Source organism: Mauremys reevesii, linkage group 1 (assembly GCF_016161935.1).
Source record: "Mauremys reevesii isolate NIE-2019 linkage group 1, ASM1616193v1, whole genome shotgun sequence".
NCBI lineage: Eukaryota > Metazoa > Chordata > Testudines > Geoemydidae > Mauremys > Mauremys reevesii.
Window position 1 is genome coordinate 356,505,082 of NC_052623.1, and position 23,157 is coordinate 356,528,238.

Consider the following 23,157-nt stretch of genomic DNA (forward strand, 5'->3'; position numbering starts at 1 on the left):
TTCTCATACTCAGTTTCTTGACGTATTAGTCTTAGACTTGCATGTTTCGTTTTACTTTGCTTGGTAACTTACTTTGTCCTGTCTGTTATTACTTGGAATCACTTAAATCCTACTTTTTATACTTAATAAAATCACTTTTAACCCAGAATAAGGGATTAATAGCTGGGGGAGCAAACAGCTGTGCATATCTCTCTACCACTGTTATAGAGGGTGGACAACTTATGAGTTTACTCTGGATAAGTTTACACAGAGTAAAACAGATTTATTTGGGGGTTTGGATCCCATTGGAAGCTGGGTGTCTGGGTGCTGGAGACAGGAGCAGTTGCTAAGCTCTTTTCAGTTAAGTCCGCAGCTTTGAGGACGTGGTTCAGACCCTGGGTCTGTTTTGCAGCAGGCTTGTGTGCCCTGTCTCAACAAGACAGGGTACTGGAATTACCAGCTGTCAGGGAAAATGGGCTCAGAGGTAATCTCAGCACATCAGGTGACAGTCCCAAGGGGGTCTCTGTGACCAAACCCATCACAGTGTTCCTTTACTTGGTTACAGCCATCCTCCTGGTCCTTACTGTAAAGGACATCTTTTCACTGTGACTAACGTTGGGAGTCCAGTCCATTATTATGGCATAGTACTTTACTTTGCTGAGTCGTATCAATGTTATCAAGCACCTTCCTTGCCATAAGGTCAATCGATTTCTTTTGAATTGCTTTGCTGCAGTAATGGTCCATAATTTTTCCACAAACTACTTGACTTAGCTGGTCACACAGGACATTGTCGTATTTTCCACGGAGCTCTACCACACCAAGGAAATTACTTTTATGTTCATTGAACAACTTACCCGATGAGCTCTTACAAGCCAGATTATTCTTTGCAAGGAAGAGGGTAATTGAGATCAGACGCTTCAGCACATTCCTCCAGTGCTGGGTTTCTCCATTAATAATGTACTGGTTTTCTGTGTCTATGCGTTTCTTCAGCTTGGGCCTGGTCTTGACCGCCATCCGTTTGGAGTAGGCCATAAAATGGCTGGGTGACTTTTCCTGTTGCTTCAGAACATCAGCTAAGTTATGCCAATAATTGTATCCAAAAAGCTCAAGCAGAGACTTGGCATTCTTGTCAACTATTTTGCAACAAAAGCAGAAGACTTTGTCAGTTCATTTTGAGTAGCCCAGGCCAAGTCAGTTTCTCACCATTCGTGAGCATTCTTTTGCTGTGTGATCTGCTCATTTACTGGAAACATCATATCCTCCATTTTGCCAGGGCCCTTCAAAATTCTATGATCAATATCAGTAGAGATTAGGATCACTGATGATAAAACAGGATCTGATTAATCCAGGGGTCAGCAAACTTTCAGAAGTGGTGTGCCGAGTCTTCATTCATTCACTCTAATTTAAGGTTTTGCGTGCCAGTAATACATGTTTACGTTCTTAAAAGGTCTCTTTCTATAAGTCTATAATGTATAATTAAACTCTTGTTATATGTAAAGTAAATTGGGTTTTTAAAACATTTAAGAAGCTTCATTTAAAATTAAATAAAATGCAGAGCCCTGTGGACCAGTGGCCAGGACCCAGTCAGTGTGAGAGCCACTGAAAATCAGCTCGTGTGCCGCCTTCGGCACCCATGCCATAGGTTGCCTACCTCTGGATTAATTGATTTGATAAATGAAGCACATTATATTTGTCCTTATTGAATTTCATCCTATTTACTTCAGACCATTTCTCCAGTTTGTCTAGATCATTTTGAATTTTAATCCTATCCTCCAAAACTCTTGCAACCCCCATCCAGCTTGATATCATCCACAAACTATATAAGTGTACTGTCTATACCGTTATCTAAATCATTGCTGAAGATATTGAACAGAACCGGACACAGAACCAGACACAGAACTGATCCTTGTGGGACCCCACTCATTATGCCTTTCCAACATGACTGTGAACCACTGATAATTATCATCACTCTCCTTTATTCTGCCAGGAAAACGGGATGATTCTCCATCACTTTCCTCACATTTGCATTCCTTATCTTCAGCTACATCTGCTCATTCCTTAGTAATAGGACTTTCCTCATTTATGCTTCGCTCCTCAATTTCTTCTGCACTGGGATGATGGCTAATGCCCGGTCCTGGTCGTTCTGTTTCAGATATTTTACCATCAAATTTGCCCCTTTCTGCAAATTAGATTGTAACTTAAGTTTTTGCTCCTCTACTGAGCACCTGAAGGCTTCTTCGGGGGCATCTTTTACTTTCTATGAAGGAAAACAGAGAGTATTAGGGAGAGCAAAGGTCTATGTTCTGCAGTCTTAGAAAGTCATCAAACATTACATGTTAAGTATGGCAAAAGAAGAAATGGTAGATTTTTATATTGTTGCGTAGATAAGGGTTCGATAGATACCACATGTGTCTTGTTAAATATGTCCTGTATTAGTCGCTACTTACACTCTTCACCTCTTACAGAAGTACATTTTCACAATTACACAATAAAAAAGGTTGACGGTATCGCAGCTCGGCTCTCACTTCGCTTCGTTCTTATAGCTCACTGCCTGACTAGCAAGATCCCACCTCTGATACACCCGTGAGGACCTGGCTGACAAGATTGTAGAAGGTTTGAGGAAAATATAGTTCTGAGGAGGTTAGTGAAAATGAATCCACATTCGGAATACCTGAAACATTTTACTTCAAACATTCTACTTTCCTTTCTGCTGATAACAACAAAAACATAGAAGCACTGTAGTGCAATCCCTTTATCGTGAAAGTGCAACTTACACATATTGATTTTTTGTTACATACTGCAGTCAAAAAGAAAACAATGTAAAACTTTAGAGCCTACAGGTCCACTCAGTCCTACTTCTTGTTCAGCCAATTGCGAAGACAAACAAATTTGTTTACATTTATGGGACATACTGCTGCCTGCTTATTATTGACAATGTCACCTGAAAGAGAGACCAGGCATTCGCATGGCACTTTTGTAGCTGACGTTGGAAAGTATCTATATGCCAGATATGCTAAGCATTTGTATGCCCCTTCATGCTTTGGCCCCCGTTCCAGAGGACATGCTTCCATGCTGATGGGGGTCATTAAAAAAATAATTTGTTAATTAAATTTGTGACTTCCAAGATCTGAGAGGAATGAGGTGTGGAGCATGCTTTCAGAAGTCTTTAAACAGCAACACTCCAATATGAAAACTTCAGAACCCAAATTTCCAAAAAGAAAATTAACCTTCTGCTGGTGGCATCTGACTCAGATGATGAAAATGAACATGCATCAGTCTGCACTGCTTTGGATCGTTATCGAGCAGAATCCATTATCATCATAGATGTATGTCCTCTGGAATGGTGGTTGAAACATAAAGCAACATATGAATTTTTAGCCATTTGGCACATAAATATCTTGTGACGCTGACTACAATAGTGCCATGCGAATGCCTGTTCTCACTTTCAGGTTACATTGTAAACAAGAAGCGGGCACCATTATCTCCTGCAAATGTAAACAAATTTGTTTGTCTGAGCGATTGGCTGAACAAGAAACAGGACAGAGTGACTTGTAAGTTCTAAAGATTTCCATAGTTTTATTTCTCAATGCATTTCTCTTTTGCGCATAATTCTATATTTGTAAGTTGAGCTTTCATGATAAAGAGATTTCACTATAGTACTTGCAATGGTGGAATTGAAACATACTCATTCTTTTCTTTTTTACACTGCAAATATTTGTAGTAAAAAAGCAGTATAAACTGCGCACTGTGCATTTTGTACTCTGTGTTGCAATTCAAATCAATATATTTGCAAATGTACACTACATCCAAAAATATTTAAATAAATAGTATCCTATTAGTAACAGCACGATTAGTTGCACCATTACTCATGATTAATTTTTTTAATTGCTTCACAGCCCTAATACATATAAAAGGAAAATGCAAAGAATTTCAGAGACTAGGAATCATGAACTGAGCACTGGAGTGACATCTGAGACCTTGACACTCATTTATAAAGTGAATCTAATCTTCAAGATTGGAGCATCTAATCCCAGTACTAATACATCTCTTTGACCATATTAAACTCGATGAATGATTGTAAAGTGCTTTAAAGTGTTTAGATCAGAGGACGCCTCAGAGCATTCACCATGAAAGTTATAATTATACCTAGAAGCAGCAAAGAATCGTGTGGCACCTTATAGACTAACAGATGTTTTGCAGCATGAGCTTTCGTGGGTGAATACCCACTTCTTCGGAAGTGCATCCGAAGAAGTGGGTATTCACCCACGAAAGCTCATGCTGCAAAACGTCTGTTAGTCTATAAGGTGCCACACGATTCTTTGCTGCTTCTACAGAACCAGACTAACACGGCTACCCCTCTGATAATTATACCTGTTTGACACGGAGGTAAATGGAGGCACATTCAGGTGAAGATCACACAGGGAGTGTTTCACAGGGTCAGAAATAAACCCCAATAGTTGGGAATACTCATACCAAACACTAACTTGTATCTCCTGAACCTACTGGACACTTATATTTCATGGCTTCCAAATACATCACTAATGGGAGAGTAACTCTTACATAGCCCATTCTGCATAGCACTGGAAGGCAGTGTGTGTGCAGGAAGGTTCACCGGACTGTGTGTGTAGGGGGGGTTCCGTGCAGGAGGGGGGTCTGGGCTGGAGCAGGAGTGCAGGGGGGATAAGGGGTGTGGGCTCTGACTGGCCTTACCTCAGGCAGTTCCCGGTAGGTGGTGCAGTGGGTTTAAGGCAGGCTCCCTGCCTCCCCTGGCCCCGCACTACTTCCAGGAAGTAGCCACCATGTCCCGGCAGCACCTGGGGAAGGAATAGGGGTCTCTGCGTGCTGCCCCCACCTCCAGTGCTGACTCTGCTGCTCCCATAGGTGGGGGACTGCCTTAGATCTGAGTTATATAGTGGCCTGGCTATGTGGCTGATCTCTTAGGATAAGCAGAATCTTCTATATGATGAAATAGGTTTTTAATAACCAGTCATCATACAGTGTTGGGGTGGTGAAACAAGGGCTGGAGACTGCATTTTTGAGTTCTTGTTAACCACTGTATTGAGACAGAAATTTACTTTTTTACTAGCTTGGGATCTAACGTCAGAATAACCACAAGCATGAAGTGAATCTGCCATATCCCTCAACAGTTTGTCATGAATCTGGTATTCTCAGCTGTGAGCCACTTGAGTCCAGGTGACACATACAAAAACCAGGGTCGCTGTCCTTCAGTGACTCACCGAGATGCTCACCACGAACCATATGGTTAGTCTTCTTGATAGGTTAGGGACGGATTCTCCTATCACTCCAGATCTTTGAAAATTGCAAGTGGAGAAGTGCCCAGTGCTGCCGGTTCCACAGGGAGGAATTTTGTGATTTTTAAGCAAGGAGGGAGGAACAAGGAGAACCAGGAGACCGATATTATGATGCCGCAGAGTTTTTAATGCAAATGAAATTGGCAGTACACAGTTACAGAAGTAATACTACAGAGCAGAAAGAATGTATTTCCAGTGTTTCAAGAAGGGCCATGACCGATCGCCGGTCTTAATGGGTGTATTTCAGACAAGATGTTCTGCTTGCATTGGTGCAGCTGCAGAGGTTGACAAACAGGTCCCCTCTACAACCATTTTAAGGCCTTTGTTTTACCCCAGTGGTTGGGAAATGAGACAAAACAAAATAAAAGCAGAGAATTAGGCAACTTCTCCCTATATGTCGGCCTCAGAAAAGGTCAAAGTGAGCTGCTAAAAATACGTAATGATGGAAAGGGTAGAACAAGTTGGGCCTAATTCTCCTTGACATCAAGGTCTCTTTTTCCCTTCTAAAGGGACTTAACTAACAACAAATGTAACTGGTATCTGTCTTAAAGCCCCTGTTTCCTTTACACAGCGGGGTCAGTGTAAACAGGCTGCGCCTAATTCAGATTGAGTCCACAGGTGAAAGCGAGAATCAGCACACGGGTGGGAAAGCCTTAGCAGAAAGCGTCACAAAGCGTAACATTAGAAAGGCAGCATGGCTGTCAGCCCAAGGTGCTGAGCACACACAGCTCCCACTGAGTTCAGCTGGAGCCATGTTTGCCCAGCACTTTTGAAAGCCAAGCCCAAAAGGTCAGGGGTGAATCTGTATCTGGCTGTTCATTTCCTGGTTGTTCCTTCTTCCATGGATGTTCCTGCTGGGTTTAGCATGGCCCACAGTTTCCACTGAGGTACCTATGGCAAGATACCCCAGAACCACATAATCCCCCATAACCATAACCGCCTAGGTAACCGCAGTGTCCCCCATAACCACATAATCCCCCATAACCGTAACGGCCGCCGTAACCACCGTATCCCCCTAAACCATACAATCCTCCGTAATAGCCTCCATAGCCGTGCAATCCCCCCCAGCCGAATGAGCCTCCAAAACCAGGTCCGACCACAGGTGCTCCTACAGCTCCCACTGCACTGTGTTGAGGGAAATTGCTGAGAATGGGTCCTGGGAGGGTCACAACAACTGGTGAGGGTCTGATCACCACTTCGGAGTCTTGGCACTGCCTAACGCACGGCTCGTTGCAGGCACCAGTGACTGGACAGGGCCGGGCCACTCCGCATTCTGGATAGCACAGGCTGGAGCAAGTCATCTTTCTGGGATGGAGGTAAACCTGAAACACACAACAGGGACTAGAGTCAAAAGAAGGTACAAGTGCCGGAGGAAAAAAGACTTCAAAGCTTTGTGACTATTGCAGCGAGGTCTGCATGGGGCACGCGAGAGAGAGGAGAAGTGGCCTTAGTCTCTATGTATGTGGCCATGTATTTGTTCCTATTTTCTCTTTCTAGGCTTCTTCTCCACTCGCACTAAACTTCCCTCCAAACTGGTCCCTTTGAGCGCCTATCTAGAACATTCTCTGAAAAACACCAACTAGAATAAGCATCACCCTTTCCATGATGGACACCTGCGATTCTGGGTCCATTGTAGACATTTCTCAAAGAGAACATGCCTGGGATCATGGTAATCACTTCCTTTCATTTCAGGATTTAACCTCTGCATGCAAATGAGTTTAGTCCAGTGTCAGAGTAGGGCTCATTGGGTTTCCAAATCTTGGAAGTCATCAATAATTGCTGATGAATAAACAGAAAACTTTACTTTTCTCCAAAGAAATCTCTAAGGACATGCTCCTTAGCTGGGGTAAAATGAGTTCAGGTCCACTGACTTCCATAAGGTGACATTAATTTATACCATCTGAGGAGAAGCAGTGTATTTTTCACTCAGAAGAACATACGAATTGCTAGATTAGAGCACACCGTTTCTCATCTTCATCCATTTTTGTGTCTCCAATAGTGAGGAGTAACAGCTTCTTCAGAAGAAAGTAGGAGCGCACTGAACTGGCCCTTTCTCTACTAACCCAGGGAAATGTATTCCTAATTCAGATAAATGAAATTTGGGTAAGTGACTTTCTGAGGTTACTGAAAAGACTTAAATGCCCTACTTCTTTTTCCAGGTAATAGGAAATATGTTTCCCATGAATCCACCAGTGCCTGCACCTAAATAACTACACAAGATAATTATGGAAGAACACCCTGGTCCCTCATACAAAATCACATGAATAAAAGCAAGATTCAGTCTTCAATGAAAATAGCCCCTACTGTCACATCTCTAGAGTTCGTAAGCAATTGAGTGTAATTGGACTTACCGAGCTCACCGAGGAGATGAAGTCTGGAGAAATGATTAGAAGAGCCCTGAGTTATGAGCACTTTTATACAGTTCCTAGGACTGCCTGGAGGATCTGCGATGCTGTTTGTGATGGAGGTCCTAATTAGTTGCCAAACAAACTTGATTGCCTTGCTATGTCCTCCTTTGGATGGAGCTGTTTTCCTCAGGGGCTTTGATCATTGGGCCAATCTCAGCCTCAGAGGGTGTGACGTGCACGTTGCACTCTTCATCTTTCTTTCATCTTAATATTGTATGGGCCAACTGCATTCCTTGTGTCATTTTACTGACTTTTTTGTGGCTGCAGTGAGAATGAATGTGAAGGTGATTCTGAGCGGCATCAATAGCACAACTGGCACTGATGGAAGGAATCCAGTTTGGGCCTTTCAATTCATACTGGTCATGGCCAGGTGCATTGGGTCCTTCATTGTAAACCTGCTAGGAAGGAGGGAGCCATTTTTCGGCATTCTCACCATCTCCATTCTCACTGGGTCAGATCCAATTCCTTTTGAAGACAATCGGAATCATTCCATTTTCTCCAGCATGTTTCCTGTCAGGACCTTATATTTCAAATTCACCTGTTGGCAGGGGTACAGTAAAATGCCCTATGAACAATTTTAGTCCCACTAAACTTTCAAACTGGATCTTAGCAGGGACCTAAGTGGAACATGGGCCTTTGTGATGGCCGTCTGCCTAGGGGTTAATCTTACCCTACGGTGAGTAAAACTTTACCCAATATTGGACCTCCACTTGTGTCACTGATGAGGTCACAAAGGGCTGCCTAGAACAGATTTGCTCACTGGTCAAAGTAGGGATGATGGCGAGTGAAAGGATTCAATCCTCTTTTGTAGATAAGGCTTAAGTTAAGTCTTGGAATCGCTACTCCATCAGAAAACATCTCTCCATCCATGAGCAGGCAAGAATCTGAAATCTTATAAGACAATGCAGGGACTGAGCCCCACAAGAAGCCGAGAAGAAATGAAAATTACTCATTCTTGGTGAAGGAGGAGATTGATGTGTGTTGAGATTTGACATAAAGTCTGACTAACCATAGGGCATGTTGCGGAAAACATTTCTGCCTGAACCAGAATGTTGTTTAGAATGTAAAAGATATCCCCAAGAGTGGGTTCCATAGCCAGGGATGAGGGCAGAAGTATCCTCCTTTAATTTTAAGGCCTTAAACATCTTTGAAGTTGCAGCAACTGTATTGATTTACACCAAGAGACAATACAGTGTGTCTGCTCAAGTGTAAATATGCACCACTGAGGCTAAACCTTCAAACAAAGAGAATTAAAGTCCATGGCAAGACTTTAGGTGGTTGATTGTTGTTCACTCTTACATGAGAAGATGCTTCACCACAGACATCCTCCAAAAAAACATCAAAAAGAAAAAAATAATGAAAAAATCCAGAATGAGCCTCTCTAAGAGTTACTCTCAGGTTAGTGATTTGGAAGCCATGAAATGTAATGTATTAGAGAGGTAGACATGTTTGATGTTGCAACTGAAGAAGTGGGGGTTCAGTTTTGACTCTGCCAGTCGCTCCCTGTCTGACCTTCACTAAATTTGTGCCATGGTAAACAGGTATAATTGTAAAATGCAGGGTGGATTATCTGAAGCATCCTCTGATGTTAGCATTTAAAAGCACTTTACAAACACACATTATGTTTTATAAGGCCAAAGAGGTGTATTATTATAATAGTAGTAACTTTTTAATGGGATTAAATGTTTCAATAATGAAGATTAAATTCTCTTTAAAAATGCATGAGTCAGAGCCTCTGAAATTGGGGCTCTTTGATTTCGTGCTTAAGGTCTAGGAGTTAAGGCAGATAATTATGTATCTGTACTAGAAATCATGTGCTTAAAGTCTGGGAGTTAAGGCAGGTCACACAAAGGGGTGAAGTTGCTCCAATCAGGCAGGAGAGAAGTGACCTGGTTCTCTCACTGTCAAGTGGGTCTTGCTTGTGTTGGGTATTGCCCGCTTCACAGAGGCAGCCTGTCTACAGACGGAGCCGAATGCTGATCAAGAGTTTGTAAAACTGACAAGAAAGCAACACGCAGGAAAAAAACCCCAGAAACCAGCAGGGCAGCACCCTGTTAAGCTGCCAGGCAGACAAATTCCGGCTAGATATAAGATGTCATGTTTTCACAGTGAGGGTAATTAACCATTGGAACAGCTGAGCTAGGAACATGGTCGGTCAAGCCTGGATGCTGTTCTAAAGGATATGCACTAACTCAATGAGGAAGCTATGGGCCATGTTAAACCCAGCAGGCATGTCTATGGGAAAAGGCAGAATCAGAACATGAATGGCAGGATACAGATTCACGTCTGAGTTCGTAGGCCGTACTTTGAGAACTGTAGAGTACCCCGAACTCAGTGTGATATAACGAGAGAGCTTCATTTCATCAGCACCTCTGCAAACATTCCTCATGTTTCCCACGTTACACTTGATGGGTTTTGTCAAATGCCTTCCTGGCTATGGGCTTCCTCCATTGTCAGTCCAGTGGGCCTGATTCTCAACTACAAGATGGGTATTTCTCCTCTCTGTAAAGAGCAGGGACCAAAAGGAGGCTGTTGCCTACATCTACATTGTTAAGAATGGCTCTCTCCCATGCCAGAGCACTGTCAAAATACTTTAGTGTCACTGAGAATTCAGCTAGGTGATCTCCTATTTATGAAAATGGACTGTTTCTTTTTGCCTTTTAACTTTCTAACAGCAGCTACATAATGGAGTAGGTTTTTGAACTTCTGCTTTTATTGTGTTTGGCTTTAGTTGAGACTGACCAGGGTGGAACAAGTAATTAAAAATGGTGGTAAACAGACTTGAGTGTCAAACTTTACAGCTGCATTAAAGAAGTAAGAGAACTGTGTGGGAAATACACCCCTTTGGAACTGGGGATAGGATGCAGACCTTCATGAAACCACAGAAATATAGTCTTCCTACTCTGTTTTCTTTCTTTCTTTTGACCATTTTCCACTTCCTTTTTTTTTGTATACTACCTCGTACTAATTGGTCTTTTGATTTACTTGCTATTTCATTTGTTATCTTTTAATATCACCAAAGGCTTCCTCGTCATTTTACCAGTTTTGGATACCTCCAGGGGTTGCGCACAACTCAGGAAGCTTGTGGCCCGTTCTCAAAAAATGTTGAGTGCGAACAGCTCCCATCAGTTCAGTGGGAGTGTTGAGAACTCAGCACTTCATAAAAAGGGCCTGCTAAACCCAGGGTTGTGCGTTCAATCCTTAAGGGGCCACTGATGGATCTGGGGCAAAATCAGTACTTGGTCATGCTAGTGAAGGCAGGGGGCTGGACTCAATGACCTTTCAGGTCCCTTCCAGTGCTAGAAGATAGGTGTATCTCCATATTATGGTAAGGTCAGGCAAGAAAGTATGAAAAGCCTTATTAAAAATTAAGCTATACCACATCTACCGCTTCCCCACTATCCACAAGGCTTGTTATCCAGTGAAAGAAATCTATTAGGTTGTTTTGACAGATTTTGTTTTTCCTATATCCATGCTGTCACTTATCACCTTATTCTCTTCTAGCAGGCTGCACATTGATTCCTTAATTATTTGCTCCATTGTCTTTCATGACTCCTGCAGATGCCTTTGGTGTAGTGTAGTTTTTCTATAAGGGCAGAACTGAGGCGGTAGAACTGAGGCAGTCAGTTGTGTTTGCAACATCCTTGTGAACACATGTGCTACATGTGCTACATGTTACTGGACATTCCATTAGAGGAGAAGAGAAGAATGTCTTCGATAAAGGAGGATTATTCTAAAAAAGGGCTGCTGACTCCATAGTGATGTTTCAGCAGAGTCTCTGTTGGACAGTTTATTATTGGAAATGCTCTCAAATGACATTTAAGTGGAGCAGGAGCCTTTGTGATGGCCCTGTGCTCGGGGGTCAATATCATCATATGGTGAGTAAAACCTGATCTAAAGCCAGACTTGGGTCACCAATGCCGTCTCAAAGGGCTGCCTAGAGCAGATTTGCTCATGGATCATGGGGAGGGATGGCGGAGAGGAAAAGTAAGCAGTGCTCATATATGGAAATGGTTTGAGGTAATTCTTGAAGCCTGTACTCTATCAGAAACTTTCACTCCATCCATGAGCAGCCAGGGAAAGGACATCTTGTGAGACAATGCAGGTGACTGAGCCCAGCAATGAGCCCCAGCAAGAAGCCAAAGAGAGATGAAAATCACCCCTTCTAGAGGAAAGAGGAAGTGGCTGTGGGATGAGATTTGACATAAATGCTGCACAGCCATAGGGCATGTTGCAGAAGAGATTCCTGTCAGAACCATAATGTTGTTTAGAGTGTGACAGAGATCCCCAAGGGTGGGGTCCATATCCAGGAAATGAGGCAGAGGAGTTTGCCTTTGATTATGAGGCCCTGAACCTCTGTGAAGTTGAAGCAACTGTGCTGATTTACACCAAGGGGCACCTTAATTTTGCAATACATTTTAAAAGAAATATATCAAATTCAAAACTACATTCAAGTGAAAATGAAACATCCCCAGATTGTGTGGCTTTAAGTTATGACTTTATTAACAGTATGACATGAGAGCTTGGCTTCCATTTTGTCTAAAGTGATTGCAGGACTCATTGCAGAGGTGTCTAATCCCAACAACAATCTAGGAATATTCTCCCCTTGCACGTGTGAAACACCAGTCAGTTTTTATGAGGTGCTTTGAACTCCTGAGTTTGGAGTATGCTGAAGAACTTCCAGCCTTAACACCCTTACTCTCCGTGGTTGATAGGCCTAGAAAAAGAGGCATGTTGAGGTGAAGGTCACAAACGGGGGTCAGCTGCAGAAAAAAACAACAGCTCAATCGTTTTGACTCCTCCTACCACAGGCTGAGCTCTAAGGTGATCCCTGTTATACTCTGTTACAAGACAGGGTTAGTAATATGTCTGGTTAAAAAATGATTGCATCCTTGGATTTAAGCATCAATAATAAAAAGCTGGCTACTGTTCTGATTGACTTTCACTGTCCTTACATGTGAGGATAATACTTCTCCAAAGGAATTACGTGTCTGTCAATTTCTATCTTTTCTAAGAGTGCGATAGCCCCATGTGCATTCCTTTGTCTTTTCTTGGAAAAACATCTCTCTAATGGGTCAGAAGAACCCAATGGTAATGAATTCTTTCAGGTTTGTGAAACAAGGCACAGGGTAGGTTCTCTTGAACATTACCAGTGTGTACATTTCAAGTTTGTTCATCTGAAAAATAGGAATAAAATCTCAATACGGAATTCATCCGGGAAAAATTTTGGTACCAGACAATTTAAATCTGCTCAAGTGTATATACCTGCCATTGAGCCAACCCCTTCAAATAAAGAGAATTAAAGTGTATTGTAAGACTCTCGATGGTTGATCATTGTTCTCACTTAGATCAGAAGATGTTTCACCCAAAAAGTTCCCCAAAAAGTCAGCAAAACTTGTACCCCGCACCCCTCCTGCTCACCTGCCCCCTGCCCCAGGTTTAGTCCTTTCCCACACTCCGATCCCCTCAGCCGCAGCCCAGAGCCAGCACTTGCTCCCGCACCCCAACTCCCAAGCTCAGCACCGTGAAAGTGAGTGACGGTAAGGGAAAGCAAGTGACGGAGGGAGGGGGGATGGAGCAGGGCCACCCAGAGGATGCAGGGGGCCTGGCGTCTTCAGCGGTGGGGGCCCTCCACTTTGGCGATAATTGCGCTCCAGGGCGGAAGGACCCCCCTCGCCAAAGACTCGGAGCAGAAGAAGCTCCGGGGGCCTGGGTCCCACGAGAATTTTCCACTTGCCCTCCCCACCGGGTGGCCCTGGGATAGAGTGAGCGAGGTGGAGCTTCAGAGAAGGAGTGAAGTGGGGGATGGAGTCTTGGGGAAGGGGCAGAGGTGGGACAACAGTGTTTGGGTTTGTGTGACTGGATAGTTAGCAAGCCTATCGGGAGCCCTCGGAAAAAACAAAACCCCATTTCCATCATCACCGCTCCTCCCGGTGCTAAGGATAAATGTAAAAACCAATGTATCTCTGGCATGTCATTTGAGAGCATTTTGACTAATAAACTGTCCAACAGAGACTCTGCGGAAACATAATTATGGAGTCAGTAGCCGTCTCTGAATAATTCTCCTTTTTCCAGGACATTCTTCTCTTCTCCTCTAATGCAATGTCCAGTGACATGGAGCACGAAGCATCCATCTGGAAAGCCATCTTTTAAGGCAATCTACTGGAGGGGGGGTTAAATTTAACTGAGTCAGCTCCTTGACATGAGCTTTGAACTTACTTTGCAATGGTGGAGCTGTAGGGCAATGAGGCAGAAATAGATCAGCCTCATATTGAGATTTTTTTATTTCATTGCACCAATATAACTCAATGAAATTAATCTTCTTCTCATTCTTTGCCCTGATGTGTTCATCAACTGGTCAGCAGCAATCTCCACTCCTTGCTGAAATGACATGACCAAAAGATGTTTTCACAAGTATGCTGCAAACACACCTTTTCTTTTCTTTAAATTGGAAGGCCTAGGAAATCTGAACCTGTGAATTCCAGGGAGAGCATTTCAAACAAGAATTCAGACCTAAGAGAATTGCACCTGGGCTAAATAACACAATAGTCCAATGACCTGACTTCCGGATGGAGCTAAGCCAACCTCTTTCCAAAGGAGCCATTGATTTTATATAAAAGCCCATTTTTCTGAAGTGCTGAGTACTCAAAAGTCCCACTGAAGCAAACCGGAGCAGTTCATGCCCAACATTTATTTATAACAGACTACAGGTTTCCTGAGTTGTGCGCCAACACTGAAGGTATCCAAACCTGGACGACATTTTTGGCCAAACGATGTCGAAGCCTTTGGTGATAGGAAAAGATAACGAATGGAAGAGCAATTAAATTAGAAGACCAGTAGTATGAGGTAGTATATATTTGAATTTGGAATAAAGGGGAGTTGAAACTTGTCAAAATAAAGAATAAAGAAAGAAAGCAGAGTATCAAGACTAGATTTCCCTGGTTTCATGAAAGGCTGTGTCCTATCAGCAGCTCCAAACTGATGTATTTCTCACACAGTTCTCTTGCTTCTTTATTGCAGTTGCAGAGTTTGACAATCAAATCGGTCTGCCACCACTTTTAATTACTTGTTCCACTCTGGTCAGTCTCAACTAAAGCAAAACACAATAAAAGAAAAAGTTGAAAAACTTCTCCGTTACGCAGCTTCTGTTAGAAATGTAAAATGCAGAAACGGTCCATATTCATGGATAAGAGATCACCTAGCATCATTCTCATTGACAAAGATCTGCACCTAGAATTACTCCTGCGTATGAGAAGCTAGCAGTTGCCAGGCTGGAAGAGAAGAATGGCCCAACTTATACAGTATCCTGTCTCAATGAGTGTCATTCACCAGCTGCTTCAGAAGGAAGCAGAAGCACAATGAGTTAGTTCTTTATAGAGGAAACATGGAATTTCTTCCTAAACCCTAAATTAAAAATTGTGGGTGAGATTTTTCAGAGCTTCCTAAGGGATTTGAATGCCCACGTTCCAACTAAAATCAATAGGCTCTAGTGTCTCAACTCCATCTCTTGCTCCGAAAACCCAGATCTTAACTTCTAAACCATGAAAAGACCAACACCTGCAACTCAATAATGGGGAAAAATGAAATGACCCCAATCCATTCCCATTGTTAAGAGTTATAAAGTGTATGTGGAAGATTCAGTGCTAAGTTAAAAGAATCACTAACACGTCATATGAATGTGGCTGGAGCAAGCAAATTATAGGACATCTCTAGATCACATAGGAGAGGAAGTTAACATGACTTGTGAGTCCCTTTTTTCCTGAAGGCCTGATTAGCTACAAACCAATCTTTGATAACTCTTCCAATTGATATAATTGTTTTCTCTGTGTTTTTGATGATTAATTTTTTCTAGGTTTGTCTATTAGTTGCTTCTAACTTACACGATTAACAGAAAAAAAATTAATGACGACTAAAAAAATAATCGCAGTTTTCATCATACTGTTAAACAACGGAATAAGAATAGAAATATATTCAATATTTTTGGCAGTTTTTCTACAGTTCAAATATACTGATTTCTATGATGTCACAGAATACTTCTTTTGATTACAAATATTTGCACTGTAAGAATGGAAAATAAAAGAAATAGTATTTTTCAATTCACCTCATACAAATGCTATCGTGGAATCTCTTTATCTTGCGACACCGGCTTCAACAATGCCATGTCAATGCCTGTTCTCACTTTCAGGACATCTCTAGTTCACATAGGAGAATAAGTTAACGTGGTTAGAAGACCCCATAGTCAGGAGTGTTTTAATAAACTTTTTTAGAGTGGCTGGAGGACTTGAGAGTCCCTTTTTTCCTGAAGGCCATTTAGCTACAAACCAATCTTTCATAACTCCTCTAACTGATATAATTTTTTTCTCTGTGTTGTTGATGATTAATTTTTTTGAGGGTTGTTGATTAATTGCTGTTAACTCACATGATTATCTGAAAAAAATAATTGTGAGTAAAAAAATAATTGCTGTTTTAATCATACTGTTAAACAATGGAATAAGAATTGAAATTTATTAAATATTTTTGGATATTTTTCTACAGTTCAAATATTTTGATTTCTATGACATCATAGAATACAATATTATTTTTGAATACAAATATTTGCATGTAAGAATGGAAAACAAAAGAAATAGTATTTTTCAATTCACCTCATACAAGTGCTATAGTGGAATCTCTTTATCTTATGACGCCGGCTACAACAGTGCCATGTCAACGCCTGTTCTCACTTTCAGGTGATATTGTAAACAAGAAGCGGGCAGCGTTATCTCCTGCAAATGTAAACAAACTTGTTTTTCTGAGCGATTGCCTAATCTAAAAGTAGGACTGAGTGGATTTGTAGGTGCTAAAGATTTACATGGTTTGATTTCTGAATGCAGTTATTTTTTGCACATGATTTTACCTTTGTAAATTCAAGTTTCATGATAAAGAGATTGCACTACGGCACTTGTATTAGGTGAACTGAGAAATACTATTTCTTTTGTTTCTTTTTTACAGTGCAAATATTTGTAATCAGAAATAATAATATCAAGTGGGCACTGTACACTTTGTATTCGGTGTTGTAATTGAAATAAATATATATGAAAATGTAGTAAAAATACACAAATATTTAAATAAATGATACTCTATTATTGTTTAACAGTGTGATCAATTGTGATTAATTTTTTTAATCATTTGACAGCCCTAATTTGTTCCTAACTCTACATGGTGTGACGTGCACAGAAGACCGGCCCTAGACCAAATGTTGCCCCAGGTGAGGAGCATCTTCACTGCTCCCTCCTCCAATTTTTTAACTTTTGAATACCATTTGTAGCGCATTTCATGACTTTGATGTATGATTTGCATGCATGATTTATCCCTGTCACATAAGTCAATATAGTTGCATGCTAGGGTCTGTAAATCTATATTTATTCCTGCCATATATAAGCAAATAAAGAAAGTCATTTCCTCTAAGCTTATAGAATTTTTTTTTAATTTTAAGAATAACTGAACTGTACTAACATCCAGCAATTGAACTGTGCACCAACACTGGCTAGATCAGCATTAAATAGTATTACCGCAGGCGACAGCCTTAGGATGTTACCCTAGTGCTTTAGTTCAGAAGTTCGCTTTTCTCACCTTTGCCCTTGCAAACTGTAGCACAGCATCAGAGAGATCCAAACGCTGGCCAATGGAATTTTCAAGTGATAAAAGAGCAAGCAATGTTAGTCTCTCATCGGCCATCATTGATTGAAGATATGTTTTTATGAGCTGGAGCTTTGAAAACCTGCACTCATCACTAGCCATTGTGACCGGCAGTGTGAGCAGAATCCTCAAAGCTGTCCACACATTAGGAAAAGTGTCCTTCAGCTCTTCATTATGAATGAATTGGAGAACTTGGAGTGGAGAGTGCTTCCCATGTGGCAAAATGTGATGGATGTTGTCCAATTCGACACAAAGGTCTTTATCATTGAGGTCCGAATATTCCCCATGCGTCAGCATTGATTGATGATCTGTATAATTGGTCATGAGTCTTTTTGTGTCTGTTGGCAGCTTATTAAGGTCATACAAAAAACCCCAGGTCTTTTCTCTGTGCTTCATTTGTCTGAACCTTTCTTCGATGAACACTCGAGCAGTGTTGACGAGTGAGCAAAAAAACTCCCTCTTGAATTTTTCTTTGACCTTCCCATCACCTCGTCTCTGCCCTCTTATCCAAACTGTCTCTTCTTCCAATGAATATGAATTTCCTTGAAGACAGGTCAGCTGCTAAGTTTTCTGCCATTTCTTTGGCAACAGTCAGGGCCTCTTCAAATCTGTTGTCTCTGTAAGCCACAATGAAATCAAGACAGCATCTTATCAAAGTAGTAGCGGTCATGATGTCCATCGACTGAGTTTTTATTGTCTTTCTTACAACGTTTACTGGCAATGGGATATTGTGCTAAACCACTGAAATCAGTGATCTGGTTTGCCAACTTTGCACCTCGTGTCGGATTCCGGCCTGTGAAAGAAACTGATTGGAACATCTCTGAGAGTGAGATTTACTTGTACTCAGTTTCTTGACGTATTAGTCTTAGACTTGCATGTTTCGTTTTACTTTGCTTGGTAACTTACTTTGTCCTGTCTGTTATTACTTGGAATCACTTAAATCCTACTTTTTATACTTAATAAAATCACTTTTAACCCAGAATAAGGGATTAATAGCTGGGGGAGCAAACAGCTGTGCATATCTCTCTACCAGTGTTATAGAGGGTGGACAACTTATGAGTTTACTCTGGATAAGTTTACACAGAGTAAAACAGATTTATTTGGGGGTTTGGATCCCATTGGAAGCTGGGTGTCTGGGTGCTGGAGACAGGAGCAGTTGCTAAGCTGTTTTCAGTTAAGTCCGCAGCTTTGAGGACGTGGTTCAGACCCTGGGTCTGTTTTGCAGCAGGCTTGTGTGCCCTGTCTCAACAAGACAGGGTACTGGAATTCCCAAGCTGTCAGGGAAAATGGGCTCAGAGGTAGTCTCAGCACATCAGGTGACAGTCCCAAGCGGGTCTCTGTGACCAAACCCATCACAGTGTTCCTTTACTTGGTTACAGCCATCCTCCTGGTCCTTACTGTAAAGGACATCTTTTCACTGTGACTAATGTTGGGAGTCCAGTCCATTATTATGGCATAGTACTTTACTTTGCTGAGTCGTATCTATGTTATCAAGCACCTTCCTTGCCATAAGGTCAATCGATTTCTTTTGAATTGCTTTGCTGCAGTAATGGTCCATAATTTTTCTACAAACTACTCGACTTAGCTGGTCATACAGGACATTGTCGTATTTTCCACAGAGCTCTACCACACCAAGGAAATTACTTTTATGTTCATTGAACAACTTACCCGATGAGCTCTGACAAGCCAGATTATTCTTTGCAAGGAAGAGGGTAATTGAGATCAGACGCTTGAGCACATTCCTCCAGTGCTGGGTTTCTCCATTAATAATGTACTGGTTTTCTGTGTCTATGCGTTTCTTCAGCTTGGGCCTGGTCTTGACCGCCATCCGTTTGGAGTAGGCCATAAAATGGCCGGGTGACTTTTCCTGTTGCTTCAGAACATCAGCTAAGTTATGCCAGTAATTGTATCCGAAAAGCTCAAGCAGAGACTTGGCATTCTTGTCAACTATTTTGCAACAAAAGCAGAAGACTTTGTCAGTTCATTTTGAGTAACTAGCCCAGGCCAAGTCAGTTTCTCACCATTCGTGAGCATTCTTTTGCTGTGTGATCTGCTCATTTACTGGAAACATCATATCTTCCATTTTGCCAGAGCCCTTCAAAATTCTATGATCAATATCAGTAGAGATTAGGATCACTGATGATAAAACAGGATCTGATTAATCCAGGGGTCAGCAACCTTTCAGAAGTGGTGTGCCGAGTCTTCATTCATTCACACTAATTTAAGGTTTTGCTTGCCAGTAATACATTTTAACATTCTTAGAAGGTCTCTTTCAATAAGTCTATAATATATAATTAAACTATTGTTATATTTTAACTAAATTGGGTTTTTAAAACATTTAAGAAGCTTCATTTAAAATTAAATAAAATGCAGAGCCCTGTGGACCAGTGGCCAGGACCCAGGCAGTGTGAGTGCCACTGAAAATCAGCTCGTGTGCCGCCTTCGGCACCCATGCCATAGGTTGCCTACCTCTGGATTAATTGATTTGATAAATGAAGCACATTACATTTGTCCTTATTGAATTTCATCCTATTTACTTCAGACCATTTCTCCAGTTTGTCTAGATCATTTTGAATTTTAATCCTACCCTCCAAAACTCTTGCAACCCCCATCCAGCTTGGTATCATCCACAAACTTTAGAAGTGTACTCTCTATACCATTATCTAAATCATTGCTGAAGATATTGAACAGAACTGGACACAGAACCGGACACAGAACTGATCCCTGTGGGACCCTACTCGTTATGCCCTTCCAACATGACTGTGAACCACTGATAATTATCATCAGTTTCCTTTATTCTGCCAGGAAAACTGGATGATTCTCCATCACTTTCCTCACATTTGCATTCCTTATCTTCAGCTACATCTGCTCATTCCTTAGTAATAGGACTTTCCTCATTTATGCTTTGCTCCTCAATTTCTTTTGCACTGGGACGATGGCCAATGCCCAGTCTATGTCATTCTGTTTCAGATATTTTCCCATCAAATTTGTCCCTTTCTGCAAACTAGATTGTAACTGAGCTTTTTGCTCCTCTACTGAGCACTTGAAGGCTTCTTCGGGGGCATCTTTTACTTTCTGTGAAGGAAAACAGAGAGTATTAGGGAGAGCAAAGGTCTATGTTCCGCAGTCTTAGAAAGTCATCAAACATTACATGTTAAGTATGGCAAAAGAATTAATGGTATTTTTTTTATATTGTTGCATACATAAGGTTCGATAGATACCACATGTGTCTCGTTAAATATGTCCTGTATTAGTCGCTACTTACACTCTTCACCTCTTACAGAAGTACATTTTCACAATTACACAATAAAAAAGGTTGACGGTATCGCAGCTCGGCTCTCACTTCGCTTCGTTCTTATAGCTCACTGCCTGACTAGCAAGACCCCACCTCTTATACACCCGTGAGGACCTGGCTGACAAGATTGTAGAAGGTTTGAGGAAAATATAGTTCTGAGGAGGTTAGTGAAAATGAATCCACATTCGGAATACCTGAAACATTTTACTTCAAACATTCTACTTTCCTTTCTGCTGATAACAACAAAAACATAGAAGCACTGTAGTGCAATCCCTTTATTGTGAAAGTGCAACTTACACATATTGATTTTTTGTTACAGACTGCAGTCAAAAACAAAACAATGTAAAACTTTAGAGCCTACAGGTCCACTCAGTCCTACTTCTTGTTCAGCCAATTGCGAAGACAAACAAATTTGTTTACATTTATGGGACATACTGCTGCCTGCTTATTATTGACAATATCACCTGAAAGTGAGACCAGGCATTCGCATGGCACTTTTGTAGCTGACATTGGAAAGTATCTATATGCCAGATATGCTAAACATTCGTATGCCCCTTCATGCTTTGGCCCCTGTTCCAGAGGACATGCTTCCATGCTGATGGTGCTCGTTAAAAAAATAATTTGTTAATTAAATTTGTGACTTCCAAGATCTGAGAGGAATGAGGTGTGGAGCATGCTTTCAGAAGTCTTTAAACAGCAACACTCCAATGTGAAAACTTCAGAACCCAGATTTCCAAAAAGAAAATTAACCTTCTGCTGGTGGCATCTGACTCAGATGATGAAAATGAACATGCGTCAGTCTGCACTGCTTTGGATCGTTATCGAGCAGAACCCATCATCGGCATGGGATGTATGTCCTCTGGAATGGTGGTTGAAACATGAAGCAACATATGAATTTTTAGCCATTTGGCACATAAATATCTTGTGACGACTACAATAGTGCCATGCGAATGCCTGTTCTCACTTTCAGGTGACATTGTAAACAAGAAGCGGGCACCATTATCTCCTGCAAATGTAAACAAATTTGTTTGTCTGAGCGATTGGCTGAACAAGAAATAGGACAGAGTGACTTGTAAGTTCTAAAGATTTCCATAGTTTTATTCACAATGCATTTCTGTTTTGCGCATAATTCTATATTTGTAAGTTCAGCTTTCATGATAAAGAGATTTAACTACAGTACTTTCAGTGAGGGAATTAAAAAATACTCATTCTTTTCTTTTTTACACTGCAAATATTTCTAGTCAAAAATCAGTATAAACGGCGCACTGTGCATTTTGTACTCTGTGTTGCAATTCAAATCAATATATATGCAAATGTAGACTACGTCCAAAAATATTTAAATAAATAGTATTCTATTATTAACAGCACGATTAGTTGCACCATTACTCATGATTAATTTTTTTAATTGCTTCACAGCCCTAATACATATAAAAGGAAAATGCAAAGAATTTCAGAGACTAGGAATCATGAACTGAGCACTGGAGTGACATCTGAGACCTTGACACTCATTTTTAAAGTGAATCTAATCTTCAAGATAGGAACATCTAATCCCAGTAAAAAGTTATTACTACTATACCAATACATCTCTTTGACCATATTAACTCAATGAATGATTGTAAAGTGCTTTAAAGTGTTTAGATCAGAGGATGCCTCAGAGCATTCACCATGAAAATTATAATTATACCTGTTTGACACGGAGGTAAATGGAGGCACATTCAGGTGAAGATCACACAGAGAGTGTTTCACAGGGTCAGAAATAAACCCCAATAGTTGGGACTACTCATACCAAACACTAACTTGTATCTCCTGAACCTACTGGACACTTATATTTCATGGCTACCAAATACATCACTAATGGGAGAGTAACTCTTACATAGCCCATTCTGCATAGCACTGGAAGGGAGTGTGTGTGCAGGAGGGTTCATCGGACTGTGTGTGTAGGGGGGGTTCCGTGCAGGAAGGGCTTCTGGGCTGGAGCAGAGGTGCAGGGGGGATAAGCTGTCTGGGCTCCGACTGGCCTTACCTCAGGCAATTCCCGGTAGGCGGTGCAGTGGGTCTAAGGCAGGCTCCCTGCCTCTCCTGGCCCCAGACAACTCCAGGAAGAATCCAGCATATCCCGGCAGCCCCTGGGGAAGGAATAGGGGGCTCTGCGCGCTGCCCCCACTCTCACCGCTGACTCTGCTGCTCCCATAGGTGGGGAACTGCCTTAGATCTGAGTTATATATTGGCCCGGCTATATGGCTGATCTCTTAGGATAAGCAGAATCTTCTATATGATGAAATTGGTTTTTAATAATCAGTCGTCATAAAGTGTTGGGGTGATGAAACAAGGGCTGGAGACTGCATTTTTGAGTTCTTGTTAACCACTGTGATGAGACAGAAATTTACTTTTTTACTAGCTTGGTATCTAACATCAGAATAACCACCAGTGTGGGGTGAGTCTGCCATATCCCTCAACAGTTTGTCCTGAATCTGGTATTCTCAGCTGT

General features: G+C 41.5%; 1 long non-coding RNA gene across 1 annotated transcript; it reads right to left on the reverse strand.

Moving 5' to 3' along the window:
• Positions 1 to 1,935: 1,935 nt before the first annotated feature.
• On the reverse strand, positions 1,936 to 8,370 carry LOC120395562. The gene is made up of 2 exons (XR_005592695.1): positions 7,652 to 8,370; positions 1,936 to 2,236 (listed from the first exon to the last, which is right to left on the reverse strand). It is a non-coding gene; the product is annotated as an uncharacterized LOC120395562 (long non-coding RNA).
• Positions 8,371 to 23,157: the final 14,787 nt, after the last annotated feature.